Below are 3,221 nucleotides of genomic sequence, written 5' to 3' on the forward strand. Positions count from 1 at the left end.
CAGTGGCTGGGGTAATCGGGATGGGTGTGTCAGAGGCAATGCGACTGGCACAGGATAGAGCAGGGTTTAGGGCTGTTGTACATAGGGTCGCTATGAGCCGCAAATGACTTGACGGCACATAACAATAACAACAACAACAACAACAACAACAACAACAACAACAACTATTCTGAGAAGTGCTTGACTGCCAAGTAGTCTTCCTAGTCATCAGTGAGGCTCTTGCAGAACTCTCCATATTCCTCCTGTGTGATGTCATCAGGATTTCTGGTCCAAATGGGCTTAGTCTTATTCTTCTCGATCAATGTATTTCCCCTTAATTTTTTTTGTTTTCTTTTTCTTGTCTTTACCGGTGTCATCCTCCTCACCTGAACCCACATCTTTCATCTTGGGCTTCTCTTCATCATCCTTATCTTCCTCTTTCTCACCTTTCTCTTCTGCCTCATCATCACTGATTTACTTCTCTCGTTCTTTCTTCAGATAGAGGGTGATGGGGTAGCCTATGAACTGTGAGTGCTTCTTCACTACTTCTTTGACTCGTCTCTCTTCTAAGTGCTCTGTCTGGTCTTCTTTAAGGTGCAAAATGACTTTAGAAACCCGACCAATGGGCTCACTCTGGTCAGCACGAACTGTGAAGGAGCCCCCAGCTGAAAACTCCCAGGCATACTGCTCATTATCATTGTGTTTTGTGATCACTAACACTTTCTTTGCCACCAGATAGGCAGAATAAAAGCCAGCACCAAAGTGACCAATCATGGAGATGTCTGCAGAGCCTTCAAAAAGGCTTTGGTACCAGACTTGACAATTGTTCCCGAATTATTTATCATATCAGCCTTGGTCATGCCAATGCCTGTGTCCACAAGAGTTAAAGTACATTCCTGGGGGTTAGGGATGATGTCGATTTTCAGCTCTTTCCCACTGTCCAACTTGGAAGCGTCTGTCAGGCTGTCATAGCGGATTTTGCCCAATGCATCAGAAGCATTAGAGATCAACTATCTAAGGGAAATTTCCTTGTTGGAATAGAAGGTATTGATGATAAGAGTCATAAGTTGGTCAATCTCTGCCTGAAAGGCAAAGGTCTCCACCCCCTTGTCTCCATGGTGCACTTCTTCAGGGTTCCAAGTACCAAAGAGGCGAGGTATGGTCTAAGACCAGGTCGCACAAGACTCACCAGCTGCGCAGGGGTGACTCACTGTACTTAGCTGCTTCTGGTCTGGGGTCTACAGACCTAACCCATATGACTATGTTCTTGAAGAAGGCAGAAGTAACAGAAGAATAGTTTAGGATTTGAGGTATTCCTGGACATGACCTTTTGGCTTCCCACTCATTTCTGGGTGGTATCTTGTTGGTTCTGACTCATAGTGAACTCATGCATACCTTAACTTCTTGAGTCAAAAGGCAAAGTCTCCTTTCATAAGATTTATTGCCTCTGAAAATCTGCTAGCAGGTCAGCTATGAAGTCATTCCCACTTGGTGGCATATGACAACAACAACAATAATACTATTATAAAGAAAGTAATTAAATGTTGTTTACATAAAGTTATCAAATAGGAATTATATATTTATAATACTATGCAAATATTATTATAAATAAATCTTATTAGTGTATTGCAAGTAAGCACATTTCTAAGTAAGCTATCTTTAGAAACAGCATCCCCTTAGATAATCATGGTTCTTTCTAGATTAAGATTCTAAGACTGTGGAAGGTCACAACAGGAGTTGTGAAAAATTTATAGTAATTCTTGAACTCTAGATTATAAAAAGACATATTTGTTTATTTATGAAATTACAGAGACCTGTCAGATATGCAAACTGGGTTTATAGGAGGCCGAGGCACTAGGGACGTCAAAGCCAACATTAGATGGAGCTTGGCTGAAGGCAGAGAGTATCAGAAGAATGTCTATTTGTGTTTCATTGACTATGCAAAGACACTTGACGGTGTGGATCACAACAAACTGTAGCTAACTCTGAGAAGATTGAGAATCCAAGAACACTTGACTGTGCTTATGTGAAACCTATACTTGGTCCAGGAAGCAGTAGTCAGAACAGAGCAAGGAAACAATTAATGGTTCAAAATTGGGTAGAGTGTACACCAGGGATGTGTCTTATCTCCATACCTTTTTGATCTATATGCAGAACAGATCATAAGGGAGGCTGCATTCTATGAGGAGGAATGTGGCATCAGGATTGGAGAAAGACTCATGCTTGCTGAAACTGAGGAGAACCTGAAACGCTTGCTGCAGAAGGTCAAGGACTGTAGCCTTCAATATGGATTGAAGCTCAACATCAAGAAATCAAAGATTCTCACCACTGGACCAATTGACAGCATCATGATAAACAGTGAAGAAATTGAAATTGTTAACAGCTTCATTTTGCCTGGCTCCAAAGTCAACACTCTTGGTACTAGCAGCCAGAAAATCAAAAGACTAATTATATTGGGAAAATCTGCAGTCAGGGACCTCTCCAGAGTATTGAAGAGCAATGAGGTCAGTCTAGAGACTCAGGTGCACTTCATCCAGGCCATGCTCTTTGCAATTACTTGCTTTGTGTCAGAAAGCTGGACAATGACTAGAGATGATAGAAGGAGAATTGATGCCTTTGAGTTGTGGTGCTGGAGAAGAGTCTTGATTATACCATGGACTTCCAAGAGAGCAAAGAGGTTTGTCCTATAGAGGATGAAATCAGGCTGCTCCTTGGAGGCAAGGATTCTGAGGCTTCATCTGATATACTTTGGTCATGTTGCAAAGAGAAATTAGTCCTCGGAGAGTGACGTCATGCTTGTGAGGTGGAGAGACAGCACCAGAGAGGAAAACCCTTGAGATGGATTAACTCTATGACTGGGATAAATGGGGTTGGTGTGTCAGAGACAATAAGATTAGCTCAGGATAGAGCAGAGTTCAGAGCCGTTGTACATAGGGTTGCTATGAGTCACACGTGACTTGACAACACGTAACAACAACAGCAACAAAACAGATGTCTGTTCAACACTTTCCAAACCAAAAGAGTAGACCAAACCAGTTACTGTTGAGAAGATGCCAACTCGTGGCAACCCCAAGATTTTCAGAACAAAACAGGGCTTTCAAACCTTTTGAAAATAGATCACCAGACCATTCTTCCACCTGCCTCTGGGTAGACTTAAATGTCCCATCTTTTGGTTAGTATTCTTTTTTTTTTAATTTAGTTTGTTTATTTTTCATTTCAATGAACATCTACAGAGATTTTGG

The 3,221-nt window shown here is 41.6% G+C and overlaps 1 pseudogene; it reads right to left on the reverse strand.

Moving 5' to 3' along the window:
* The window catches only part of LOC102875207, a 3,792-nt pseudogene extending 2,686 nt beyond the window's left edge, over positions 1 to 1,106 (reverse strand).
* Between the last annotated feature and the right edge of the window lie 2,115 nt (positions 1,107 to 3,221).

The sequence above is a fragment of the Elephantulus edwardii genome, unplaced genomic scaffold, assembly GCF_000299155.1.
Source record: "Elephantulus edwardii isolate Elephantulus edwardi_28Jun2011 unplaced genomic scaffold, EleEdw1.0 scaffold00238, whole genome shotgun sequence".
Classification (NCBI taxonomy): Eukaryota; Metazoa; Chordata; class Mammalia; order Macroscelidea; family Macroscelididae; genus Elephantulus; species Elephantulus edwardii.